Source organism: Filicampus tigris, chromosome 7 (assembly GCF_054856515.1).
Source record: "Filicampus tigris isolate MCC_2025a chromosome 7, RoL_Ftig_1.0, whole genome shotgun sequence".
Lineage (NCBI taxonomy): Eukaryota > Metazoa > Chordata > Actinopteri > Syngnathiformes > Syngnathidae > Filicampus > Filicampus tigris.
In genome coordinates this window covers 4,454,800-4,468,096 of record NC_141223.1, presented here as the reverse complement: position 1 = coordinate 4,468,096, position 13,297 = coordinate 4,454,800, and the positions used below count along the sequence as shown (strand labels likewise).

The following is a 13,297-nucleotide window of genomic DNA, read 5'->3' as shown; positions in this document are numbered from 1 at the left end:
CAACATTGTGTTCGATGCGGCCCTACGAGTGTAAACACGGCATTCGGATTAATGTTGCATTTACGCAATATGGACAAAGTCCGCCCGTTTTCATCCGTCTCAGGGGCGGCAATTTTGCCACTTGCTGTCGACTGGAAATGACATCGGAGTTACTCAGGGCTCAGGTAACGACCAATCACGGCTCACCTATTTTCGGAGTTTTCTACGTTTGGTCATGATGACATTCGCAAGCTGAGCAGTGATTGGTCATGCAAATGTTTGCTTTTCTGGCTCATTTAGTGTCAGTATGCTGACATTTTTTTTTTTTACATCTAAGTGAACGAAGCTAACAAGAATATGTAAGATTTGTTGTATTTTGTTATTGTGGTCGTCCATAGTTATATAGTGGTGTTGTGCTTCTACTCCACGTTACAGTTTTAACATGTGAGGAATATTGATTTGTCACATTACGTCACCGAATTTTTGTTATTGTTATTGCCTGCATATCAATAAATTGTTGTTTAATAAACAAAAATATTTCAAAGATATTTCGGATGCATGCCTTTGCTTGCAAGCCAATTTCCGCCAAGCTACAGTGTATAGCGAAAACAAACAGAACACCATTTTCCTCCAAGTGATGTTTTCATGGATTTACGAGTTTGTCACAGCAATTTACAGCTCGGTTCACAAAAGGGAGAAATGAGTCTTTATAAGCGCAGCGCTTTACAGAGTTGATGCAGTTGACAATGTTAAATGTTTAGACGGTATATATTCATTCCAGACAACACAGAGGAATGTTGGTATCCGTCCGGCAGATCCACTGCTTAGATTTCATCTCTCCTTGTTTTGTCATATCAGTTGCATCTTGTCCTCAGGTAGTCTTTCTCCCACTCTCACTTTTAAGTTAACATTCCAACCGCAATTGTTGAAGGCCAAAGGAGGTTCCTCTATCCAGCTCACATCATGGAATGAGTAATCTCACCGCAAGCATTCTAGGGACAATTGCCCGGCTGTTGAAACATCAGATAAAAGGGAGAACAATCAAGCCATTGAAAGTGTGTAAACATGCACTTGTCAGTGTTTTAAAGTTATGCGACGTGTTTGCATTCTCATGAGCCTTTTAGCCGCACAGGCTGACATTCAACAGTGTGAGTGTGCATGTTAATTGTTATCGCTTGCTGAGCAGTGCAGGTGATCACAGCCCAGAGAAATGAGACTGGAACCTCCAAAATAAATGCTAACCATTCCGGTGGATGCTGGCTGACTTTCAAGTTCTTCAAATAAAAAAAAATTTTTAAAACAGGGGAAGAAGAAGAAGAAGAAAAAATTCCATTGAAAGTAATGTCAAGGGAATTCATTTGTCTCAGACCCTCACTATTTTAAACTATTAACTCTTTGGCAAATTCTGTAAACAGCTACATGAAAAAATGTTGAAAGTGTTCTTATTTATCTTACTTATGTCTCTGTGTTGTGTAGTAAAGTCCAAATTAATTCGGATGCTGGCTGGATTGCATTCAAATGATTTTTTATTTGCAGAAGAAAAGGGAAAAAGTCATTGTAAAAAATGTTTGCCGTTTTCATTATCAGTCAATTTTGAGAAAAAGTCATGTAAAATGTCAAATAAGGTCTTGTGTCATCAATGTCCAAACGTTTGTATGATATTTAAGACATATTTCCCCCCCCCATGTTTTTTGGTATGACCGCGTTCCGTTTGATTTGTCAGTGTGAATGAGTGAAATCAAATGACGGAGAAGAGCAAACCGGCAGTGCAGTACAATCCAAACTCTCTCGCCTGTTTTGGAATAAATGTTCCAGAATATCATGCTCATATATCAGCACTAGGGACTTTCTAAGCATTATGTCTTCCTATCCAGTCAACTGTAGAGTGTACATGTACAGATGCTGAGATTAACTGCAGGTTGACTAGTGCAGATGTGCACGCTCTGTAATTCAGACATCAAACTGACAGCTCGGCAGCTTTATGTGCTCAACCAACTGTGCTGTTGTCACAGGTTCAGGCCCGGCTGCCTTGATGTGGCATACACACTCTGATGTTAAATAAATAAATACATAAAAGTATACACGCGCACACATACGCACAGCGATAGCAATCTCTTGCTGATCCGTCTCCCGATGTCTTCTCAAAGTAAAGTTTCATTTATCGCAATGTGTAAAAGATGCTCAAGATGTTGCACGTCAAGGATTTTGAACGCTTGTCATACACTCACTCTGCCCTTTTTTTTTTTCATTTAAACTACGTTCATGTGTGTCCACAATCATTGCAAAGAGGCAACGTAGATGAGAATGTCATTGTTTAGATAAATTACACAACTCAATACTACATATTGTGTTCTGAGTCATGACAGTGCTGAAGCGAAAGGCACACTGGGCTGAAATCGATGGTGACTGGCACTTTGAATGAAAACAGACCGGACCAGCTGCATGAAAGTCCAGCTATATGTGAACCGCTGTTATTGATAACAAGAGCTATTTCAGATATATGGTTACATCAAAGTTTGTACCTTTTTAGAATTAGAAATAAAAACTGTTTATTTATGGTGTAAAGCTTTGATTCCATCCATCCATCCATCCATCCATCAATCCATCTTCCTTTGTGCTTCAATCGGTTCGTGTTGTTCGACTATTTGCCAAGTCCTCCATCCAGTTCAGAAACACATAAAAACAAAGACACATGCTCTCAGCATTCTACCCGGAGGGCGTGTGATTCATGCTTTCGAGACTGATAAACGCAAGTGTCTACAAAGAGAAATGAGCTGGTGCCTTGACCTCCCTCTTGGCATGGGCATCCTTCTCCTTCTCTGCCTTATCACCAGACAAATGGATACATAGTATACACATTAGTCTCTAAAAAGCTACAACCACAAGTAGCCCACCAAATATTCAAGTCATCTGGTACATTATTATTGTTTTTTTTCTCCTTCGTTGACAACATTGAAAAACAAACAGAAAAGTATCAAATAAATAGCTCTGACATTTTTTTTTTCCCCTCACGGAAAAGTTTGAGAGTAATGTCAAAGGTTTTTCCGAATCAGAATAGTACTAGACAGATGAAGCTTCACTCCATTTTGTGGGGATGTTTTCGGTTTTGCCATTTGTTGTGGCCTTGTGTCTATTTTGTAGCGCGGCAGAGTCTTGAATAAAAGGACTGCCTACAGACAATCGGTCTGCAATGCCTGTGCTGGGGGAACTCGTGGAAGTAGCGAGACAGCCCAACAGTTCGAGTATAGTACAAATTGTAGAAGGTGTACACTTGTACTGGTTCGCCAAGTTGATTACACATGCACCGCCCTCGTATTTTCCCGTGATTTTGCGCTTTTACTTCAATGGTCATCATCCGCTTTTTCTTCTCAGCAATCACTTCCCTAGGGAGCAAAAAAATAAATAAAAAATGGAAAATGCAAGCACACAAAGCGACTGTACCTAATGTATTGTCCTTCTCCGCTACAAGGGAATCAATGTGAGGATCTATGACGTTACTTTATGGAACAATTTAACCTTCCATATGTTCCGAACTGCCACGCCACTGCACTCGATTTTATGTCCGACACGGTGAAGGCTTGAAACCAGAGAGGCAAACCACACAGCACTGTGACAATTTCATCCATTTAAAAAGGCAAACAGTGATAACAGCTGCATAGCAGGAAGACGAGTCTACTGAAACAAGTGTTCCCTCTGGCCAGTGTTTCGCAGAAATCATTGTTACCTCCTTTCCACCGGCGGCTCTTCTGTCACATTTGATTTCTTTCCATTGTCCTCTTATCATCTTCCCGTCCTGTCTTTTCTCATCTGTGGCACTTCATTATTTTCTCTTCATTTCTTAGATCTTGATTCTTTTTGATGGCCTCTTGTTTCTCCTCCAATTGAAAGTGGCCGGTGACATCACTGTCTTTTCCTTTATTGGTGCCATTTCATTAGTAGACTGCGGATGGGAAGGAAAAGGCACATATGCACATAGCGCTGTAATATAAAAGAACAAAACAAGTAGAAAAGACTTGACTTCAGTAATTGGGTGGGAAGCAGCTAATCTTTTTTTTTTTTTTTTTTTTTTTTATAAAAGATATGTTTTGGGTCATCATCACGGCCATCTGGTGCCGCCAATGGCGGTGAAGCATTTGTAATCGAGGTGGACGATTCAGTGGTCTTTTTTTGTGTTAAAAAGACATCACTTTAAATTATGATTACATTCTTCAAGTGATAATGACAATCTGCGCGCAGAATTATTGACTTCTGTTTGATAGGGGATGAAATACTTACAAGCCTCGATCAATTAAAGGAATACAGCCCACATTTGTCAGGCCGCGGTGACAAATAAAGGATCGCAAAGAAAACGAGATCACAATAAACAATAAAGCAGTTTATAATGAACTCAAGCAGCGCAAATTACAAAAGTAGCAGAATGCATTAAGAAAACAATTACGAGGACATTATGATCAACAATATGAACAATCAAAATAACTATTACGAAAGATGATGGACGGAGCCGCGGAGGAAAGGAGATGCAAATAAAAAATAAATAAACACAATCAAACAACAGAAAAGCACAATTAACTGATTTTTAATAGAGGGTAAAGTAACACAAAGAGTACGCCTGAGGCCAACTGGAAAAAGTAATGTACTGGAACACTGCAAATTTACAACAAAAAAACAAAAAAAGTGAAAACACCAGCTAGCAAGGTAATAACCCGCTGTCGCTTCTCTGCCACTGTTGATCTTATAAACTCCCAGCAGGTGCGAGGTATGAGGCTCCGCCCATATGTACGCTCACCCTGTCCGGGAAACTGAAAAAAAACAAAACAAAAAAAAACCAGCCACAGAGCCGAGGATATACTGTAAAGGGTATCGATAAAGTTTTGCCAAATTACTATGGAAAAATACTATAACAAAATGTTACTTAAAACAACACCGGGAAAATAGTCAACATGTTGGCAAAATTTCCTACAATGCGAAAGTATTTAAAATCCAAACAAATCAATGGTGAATTACGTTTGACTCGAATGAGGAACCACTGCGTATGTTGCATGAGGCTCAGAGGTTCTGGTTCTCAAATTTAAATTATATTCCTTACAAACTGTTTATAATTGTCTACAAATAGAGAATAAATTGACCATATACTGCACTATTAATCAATTACCACAAGAACAATGTCGGGTCAGTCTGACAGCAACTCCTAAACAAGGATATATTCGAACTCTATTCCCTTGTGTAATTTATTAATCATACACACGCACGCACATGGACACACACACACAACAACAACAATAAACTGGCATTCCGACTCCGTCCCTGGACACAATACATAAATCTTCCCTAACAACAGGAGTGGCATTTCAGTAACAATGGGGATTACACACACCAACTGCTGGTTGCTTGACCAGCCAAAATACACAGATACAAACAAGCTCATTCGCATTCGCACACGAGACGCAAGGAGTTTTCGAGTCTAAAAGTTCCGGAAGAAAAAGAGAGCTGTGCGTGGAGAAACTCTGATTTAATTCGACTTTGGTTGAAATGCAAGCTCGTATTGGAGAAGAAAAAACATGTTGTCTGTCACTTGTTCTTAAATAGGGTTGTGAGTGACCTTGAGCCAATCCAGTTTACTTTGGGCAAAAGTCGAGAGGGTTCTTTCAGTTAAATACGTTGTTGGCGGGTGATTGTCGGTGGGCACGGACCAAATCTGTGAAAAAACATTGATGATTGAATTCACTTTTTTTTTTTTTTATACGTTTGCGGCACTGAAAAAAATGCTGACAATCATTTACTCGGTTTTATTTCTTCAAGTGGTTGCACTAAATATCATCATCTGGATCCAGATACATTTTTTTTTTAAGTAGATATAGTCTACTTAAAAAAAAAAATGCATCTGGTTTCAAATTCTTTTATTTTGTGCAACCACCTGACGAAATGTAATTGTGTAAATTGTGTAAATACTTTTTTTTTTCCGGTGTGCAAAGAATACAATTGCTGCATTGTTGATGGGAGATCATTTGTGAGTGATGCAAACGAAATTATTTTAACCCCATACACTGCACACTACCTATTCTGATGACATGGCCCATGGTTGGGGTTGGGCATCGTTTGAATTTGGACGATTGCGGTTAAATCAAAGTTGTATAAAATATACCTGCGTGACATCTTTCTTTGCATGTATCCCATGTTATAATGTGGAGACCAGCAGCTATTATTACAAAGTGGCCAAAGTATGTACAAATTAGTTTTGATGGTTAAAATTAGCGGGCGTGGCTTTTCATCGGGCGCCTTTTGTGGTCCGGAAATTAGAGTAGATCAAGTTGGATTTGTTTCAAATACAAGAGGATAAACATGTGGTGACATTTCGCTTCAAATATTTTCCCAAACACCAGTCTGTATTATGTTAATTTACCTTTAAGGCTAACAAAGCTGTGGACATTCACAAATCACTATTTAATAAGCATGCAACCAAAATACTATTATTCAGCCATGCATTCAATCATTCTTTGCTCTCTAGTAATAAGCATTGCCTCCCATTTGGCACATGCTTAGACTTCAGAAGACTGCCTTTAAGATGTGTGGCCACCGAGGGGGGTAAATATTGACTTCAAAGGACGCATGCTTTGAAACCCATTCGATTCAAATGGGATGCATTACAACAACACTTACTTCAAATGAGTCATCCTTCATAGCTTATTGACTTCAAACGGAGAGGTGCAGGTGAAATGCAATGCCACACATTTACATGAGAAAAACAATGCAACAGCTTCACTATCGAAAAAAAAAAAAAAAAAGTGGAGAGAGCAGTGAGAAGTAAAATCACTTCATAGTTTTGGAGCACCAGCAAGTCCTTATAGATGACTTCATCATGAAACATTGCTTAACTTGGTCCGTGCCTAATGCCATAATACATCAGTGCAAAACATAAACAAATTAAGCTCCAGCTAATTCTGTTTCCAAGGAAGATTTTATAAGTCAAGGTGCTTTATTGCTTTAAAAAAAAAAAAAAAAAAATTCTTGGTGGTAGCAAAATAAATATCTCAAGATCTATTACATGTTATACTGACCTCTGTCTTTTTATATCCCAGCACTTTGTCTTTTGCTACCTACGTCAATTATCCAATCCAGTCAAAGTTCTCTTCTCATCCCACCCTCTGCGCAACTGTCTGTTCGTTCCCTCTCCTTAACTCACCTCACCTCTTCGAAGCCCTACCGGCATCCTCTCATCCTTTGATCCCACCTAGGTCTGCCCTATCCATCCAAATTCATATTTTATCCATGTCAAAAAAAAAAAAAAAGATTGCACAGCCATTCCTTTGGTCTTGACAATCAATGGATCTTGTCCGATGAAGAAAAGACCGAGCATTTTAGTTTGAATTCAAGAAGTGAATTCCCTAATTTCATCCGTCTCTTGGCACTCGAGCTTCCTCCCGCAGCTCCGAAACAGCCTGTAGCAGTATTTTAACCGAAGGGACTAATTGTTATCAATATGAGTGCGAATGAAACATTTGCCGGATCAATCCGTGGCAGGGCTCACGTCTTGCTTTCAGGCACGAGAGGCAGCACGCCGGCATCTCTGCGCAGGATGAAGAGCAAATAAATAAATGTGTACTGGCACCTTCGTACGCAAGAAGTAGCTTGTTTCATTTCAATTCACATTTCTTGAATTTTCTCCTGGCAGGCAAAAAAGGCTAGTGTGTATGTGTGTGTGTGTGTGTGTGTGAGATTTGTGGTAGTTAGGCTGATGCCAGCAAGGGAGAACACGCTCCAAGAGCTGGCTTGCTGACCGCATAGAGAAAAGATGTCCATTGTGGATGCATTACGTACATGCGCACAAATCGGTGTGTGCGCCGGTGTACTCATCCGTGGCTTAAATTAAAACACACTGCGCAAGTGAGAGGCTGTTTGCAGGTGATTAGTCTGACCAGCAGTATTCACTCTTTATTTCCCTTGGTGGCTAAACACATTAGACAGCCCTCCAGCCTTTGAGCTGCTCGCACGCACACGCGCACACTTAAAGGAACAAAAACACATACGAAAAAAAAAAGAAAAACGAAATAAAAAAAAAAATTTAAAAAAAAGAACAGTACACCAAAGTTAATGTCATCGCGACATTTCAAATGCACATTACTTTACCATGGAAATCTGCCATTTTAATCCCAGATCTGCTAAAGCCATTCGTAGGGAACAAATAGCAAGCGGAGGGTGACGAAGACGGGAGGAACATCGGGAAATCCATCCGGAAATTTTACGAGCTCGGGGTAAGCTTTGACGGAAGCTCTCGATTAGCTCGATGCGCATGAAACACAGCGCGTGTCGTGACAGCGGGAGTGTCACGTGGATTAAAGGAAAGCAGTGCCAGGAGTTACTCTTATTCTCAGTCCATCAAATTAGATAAATAGATGGAAGCTATTGAGGGAGTGTGCGAGCTCTCAAATGTATAATTCGCTGTCTGAGCCTCACCTGTTCTCTGGGGCTGGAATTTATCCAGCGGCTTCCGTAGGGGAGGATAATATTAGGGATGTCTGAGCTGCTGGTTTAGGTCAGATTTTACATATCGCACACATTATACGCACATACACGGTTGCTCAGAACTGTTGGGAGTTTGCTACAAAAGATTGATTGGACAGTTACTTTTCATTCCAGTGCTATGTTTGTGTGTGTAAACACACACGCATACTATACACACACACACATACACTCACGCCGATGTTGCCAAGGCCATTCTTACGGGCGCACACTGTAATGTGACAACACCTATCTGCCACACACAGTAAGTGACCTGGGTTAAATATGTAATGGCTGCTTGTCCCACACTCAGGATTAATGGGCTGTGGAGAAAAGCGATAAAGGCAAGTCATTAACACACACACGCGCACACACACACCTACACGCACGCACAGACAAATAAGAAAATGTCATTAAGAGTGGTACATGGCTTTGGTGGTAATGGTTTTGCTCACTAAAGAAACAACTTACAGATGCAAGTTTGGAATCTCATAAAAAAAAATGTCACTGTACAAAATGTGCCGAATTGTATGACGCAGAAAGTTTACACACTCTAAAAACAGCTGGGTTGAAAATAGGGTTGCCAACTCCCGGAAGAATAAATAAGGGACACCTCGTCGGCAGGGACGGCCGACCTGACTGCCTTCAACTAGGGATGGGCAGATCGATACCAAAATATCAATATTACGATCCTGAGTGCTTAATTTTAAGTATGGATCGTCAAGATAAAGTATTGATATCTGAAATGAATCCATATATACTGTATAATATATGTATTAATCCATAATTTAGAAGGTTGTATTGTCATCCAATCAGCATTTTTGTTATGTGTTGCCAAGGGCAAAGAGCTTTCTGCCTTGGCAGAAACAGACTGCTGGCTCTGGTCCCGGCCCACCAGAACTTTGTAAACGCATTTGATTGGACGAAGAACGATCAGGGTGAAGGCCCACGACTCGTAGGCACTGCATGGAGTCCAATTTGGGTTAAAAAAAATGGACCGATCCACTACGTGGGTCAATTTGACCTAACTTTCTGAAAAATGGGTTCCGTATTTTCTGGACTATAAGTTGCTCTGGAGTACAAGTCCCACCAGCCATAAAATGCATAATATTGATGTTGTTGTCTTTTCGGCTTTTCCCCTGAGGGGTCGCCACAGCGAATCGAGTGCATGCTCGATTCGCATCACTGATTTGGCAAAGCATTTTTACGCCGGATGCCCTTCCTGACGCGACCCTATTAGCAGGGCACACACACAGACACCAACACTGAGCGGGAATTGAACCCACGCTGCCCGCACACAACTCGGGCGCGTGTACCACTATACTATCACTGACTCTCTGCAATAAAATGCATAATAAAGAAGGAAAAAAGATATACAATTATTTTGGTTGGTTCATATATAACAGACAATTTAGGTCGTTTAATTACCTGACATAAAATCACGACCTAAAATCACGATTGTCTGTCATATATGAACCAACCAAAATATAGATAACAAGGAAGACAAAATGAACTTAATACAACTAAATTATATAAGTCGCACTGGAGTATAAGTCGCATTTTAGGTTGAATTCTTTTCGATAAAATCCAACACCAAGAACAGACATATCATTTAAAATTCAAATGAACAATTTAAAATTAAATTAGAATAGAGGCAACAACAGGCTGAACGGTATGGTTATGTTACACTACGCCAAACGCACCCACCCGCCCGTCAGAAGCCAAGTTGTCTCCGTCGCATAAAGCTAATATTAAATGCACAAGCTAGCATCTCCGTCGCGTAACGCTAACATTAAATGCAAAAGCTAGCCTGCTAGCCAGATTCCCGCTGACAGTGAATAGTTACAAGGCCGGGCCGTGAACAGTATAGACCTGGATAATACGTCCGTGGCAGAAAAAAGGTTGGGGACAACTGCTCTAAAGAATCCATCCGGACACTTAGTCTAGAGCGCCATCTTGCAGTTTTATGTGAAAATAACATGTGAAATGATATACCGGTAATAATGTGTTAATAATTTCACACATAAGTCGCTCCAGAGTATAAGTCGCACCCGCGGCCAAACTATGGGAAAAAAAATCGACTTACAGTCTGGAAAATACGGTAGTTTTGCACAAAAATTTGGCCATTTTTGTACAAAACAATGCAGGTCTGTCAAATTGACCCAAATAGTTGAAAGGTCCATTTTTTACCCAAAATTGTATTTTCAACCCAACTGTTTTTAGAGTGCAGCATTTGGGTTAGCCGTGAATGAATGTAATGAAAATACAATTGCCCCTTGAAACATTTGAAATTATGGTAAAATGTTTTAACGCAGCTTGTCCGCCAGTGTGTTGTCGCAAGACTTCTTTTGCAGCCTGAATCAACAGTGTCATTTTCCGGTTGCTGCCAAGAAGCGCATGGCCAATTAGGCCATTCATTCATTGCTTGAACTGACTACACAACAAAGCCTTGTTAAAATGGACGCTAAAATTCCACGCAAGCAACAGAATTCTTTAGAAACAGTCACTTTCCCCATTCCTATATTCATTTCTGTCACAGGGAACATGGTCCGGTGGTTAGCACAGTCATGGAACGAGGAGGCGCTTGATTTACATCTCAGCAGGGACCCAGGGATTTATTTATTTTTTTTCCCCAGTCCAGAAACATCTACTGTTATGATTGTAATATTTTCACAGATGCGAGTGTGAATGGTTGTAGATAATCTACATCTCCAATTCTTTGTCTCCTGTCAGGTCACAGTTGAAGCCGCACTTGTAACTCAGCATGCGTCTCATGCCATCAGCCGGAATGTCAAAAGCTGTTAGCTTTGTTACACAAAAGCAGACGGGTGAAAATAGAAGAGCAACGACAACACGGTGGCAGTGGTGGCAAAAAAAAAAAAAATGTCCCTGAATAAAATAAAGAGAAGAGGCAAATACTGGTTACAAATTAAATGGATGGCAATGATCCGTTTGAGCTATTGGCCTAAGAGAAAAAAGTTCTTCAACTACCGTGGAAACAGTGTTAACAAGGTTTCACATTTTGTGTCACAGTCATCGAGACTCGTGGGAAATCTCCATGGGAACAAGGCAATGTAAATCCTGTGTTTTCCATCAATTGCAAGTATGTATGAAACATGAAACTCATTCGCTGGTGTTTATCACAGCTCATTACCACAACAAGGAAAAAGTCAAATCCTCTTATGCCAATGAGCTTCGTTTAGATTTACCCGAATGCTCTTGGGAGAGGAACCTCCTTCACAAACACGTACGCAAAAATACACACGCTGATAGGTGAGACTGAGTGTTTAGATTTACCCCAATACCTGAGGGACTCGAACTCATTATGCTGTGGATATGTTGTCTGGCGAGACGTTTAAGCTAAGGCCAAAGCTGTGAGGCCACCTGAGAATTTCGTCTTGGCACCTTGTTTCTTATTTACCCTGCTCAGGCTTGGGACTTACAGTATCTGATGGCAGTCTAGCCACAAAGTCATTTTGGAGCTTGAGAATCAGACACATCATGTTTAATGCATAAACACACATAAACGGAGGAGCACACAACTGAATGGAAATGCACCTCGACTCGCTGTCCGAACATAAATACATACAGTATATATACATAAATACTGGCAAAATAGGCACTGACTCAAGTGTATCAGAGAGACAGATAACGCGGACATCGCCCATCGGTATGTCCCATGGAAGGATACACGATGATATTGAAAAGGACACACAATCTCATCACCTTGTCCTGCTAGTTCTGTTGCGAACAAATCACAAGTGCGTTGTTTTTTCACCCTCGCGCCTTACCTTATCATGAGCCACCCATTCCGCAAGACTGATTCCAAACCTGATCCTATAGTCAAGATTTACAACTCAAGCAGCTACGCTAAAGTTGGAGCGTTCAATAAGGAGCAAAATAGGACACGTTGAATGTTTTAAACATTGAATTTTGTCAAACTCGAATTTGTACTCCAAAAGATGTAGCATCACTCCTACATCATAGGTTGACCTGCGGTCCCAAATTCAAGGCCTGGTGGCCAGATCCAGTCAACTACATTTTATGAGGCCCACTAAAGCAAATAAAGTGTGTTGACATAATGTTTCTTGCTCTTTTAATTTTGGCAGAAAATCTGTACCAAAACAGATATTACAAGATTTAATTTTTTTTTGTCACTTCTGTCAACTGAAGATGACATTGAAGTTGCTCATGGCTCAGATAACGACCAATCACGGCTCACCTGTTTTCCGAAGCTGAACCATGATTAGTCGTTATCTGAGCCCCGAGCGACTGTGATGTCATTTTCAGTCGACAGAAATGACAAAATGGCCGCCCCCCTGAGCTAGCTAAAAACGGGTGGATTTTGCTACTGAGCTCATATTCCACAAACGCAACATCAATCAGAATGCCATGTTTCAACTAGTGGGACTGCATAGAACATAATCTTGAAAAATATATGTTTGGGTTGATTACCCTTATAACCATTTTTGTAAAACACAATATATCTGAACGGAATATAGTGTCTTTTTAACTCAGCTGTCTGATATTTTGTGGCAGAAGCCCACACAGTGCGAGTGGGCACTGCAGTGCAGTCTTGTACAGTTCAACTGATCCCGCACTGATTGATTGGCGCCTGTTGTAATGGAAAAGCAACGGAGGCCAGGCTGGGCCAAGTGAGGCCGGTGGCAGGCCTTTATGGAACCCGTAATTGATAAGCGGCTGTAGTGTACTGATGATTGTAAATTCTTAGATACTACCATCGATTACAAGCTCAACTTTTACGATCAATGGCAAGATGACACTCTTGGACTGCCAGTAATGTCTGTTGTTGAGGAAAATG

The 13,297-nt window shown here is 40.6% G+C and overlaps 1 long non-coding RNA gene and 1 pseudogene across 1 annotated transcript in view; both read right to left on the bottom strand.

The window, feature by feature from the left end:
- Positions 1 to 516: 516 nt before the first annotated feature.
- LOC147144478 (uncharacterized) overlaps positions 517 to 13,297 on the bottom strand; it is a 109,337-nt gene continuing 96,556 nt past the window's right edge. The window contains exons 3-4 of the long non-coding RNA XR_015087468.1: positions 3,704 to 3,919; positions 517 to 989 (exon numbers count right to left, since the gene is read on the bottom strand). This is a non-coding gene — a long non-coding RNA (uncharacterized LOC147144478). The remainder of the gene's footprint in view (positions 990 to 3,703; positions 3,920 to 13,297) is intronic.
- LOC147144479 (uncharacterized) overlaps positions 11,179 to 13,297 on the bottom strand; it is a 95,322-nt pseudogene continuing 93,203 nt past the window's right edge.